The 681-nt window shown below is 33.0% G+C and overlaps 1 pseudogene; it reads right to left on the bottom strand.

Moving 5' to 3' along the window:
* Nucleotides 1-233: 233 nt before the first annotated feature.
* LOC120588566 (uncharacterized) lies at nt 234-352 on the bottom strand (annotated as a pseudogene).
* Nucleotides 353-681: the final 329 nt, after the last annotated feature.

Raw genomic sequence — 681 nt, forward strand, 5'->3', positions numbered from 1 at the left:
ATCTTCATTTGAAGCTAATACTTCTTTAACATCTAACACTTGTTAATCTCCCTTAAAAAAAATACGACATGAGTGCAGACCTCAGATTTGAAGTTTTCAATTAGATATAACACCTACATAAATGTTACAATATCGTCTAGATAAATGATATATTCTAGACGAGGCAACCTTGGTTGACCTCACAGATTGCAAGGACCTTGTCAGTTTACAATCCCTTATTTTTTTATTTTTTATGCCTACAGCACCTGGTCTTCCTAGGTGGTCTCCCATCCAAGTACAAACCAGGCCCAACCCTGCTTAGCTTCTGAGATCAGACAGGATCGGGCTTGTTTCGGGTAGCATGGCCACAGCTAATATTGTTTTGTTTTTATTGTCATTATTTTTTGGATTATCTTTAATTTATGGCAAAGGATAGAAATTTATCATTTATTTTAGGGCTATTATGTTTCTTTTTAAAATGAATTATTTACGTTTTTAAAATAAGTTAATTTAAATAAAAATATAAAGTAAATAATTGTACAGGTGCTTTTCATAAATAATATAAGTGAGTGTAGTATGTGGTGATATTTGAATATGGTAGAAATTGGGAAGAGATTACACAAATATCTGACAGGACTAACTAGGCTTTAGAGTGAGACAAACTTGGGTTTGAGCCACTGTCTGTCACCTACTAGATGCATA

The sequence above is a fragment of the Pteropus medius genome, unplaced genomic scaffold (genome assembly GCF_902729225.1).
Source record: "Pteropus medius unplaced genomic scaffold, Ma_sr-lr_union100, whole genome shotgun sequence".
Classification (NCBI taxonomy): Eukaryota; Metazoa; Chordata; class Mammalia; order Chiroptera; family Pteropodidae; genus Pteropus; species Pteropus medius.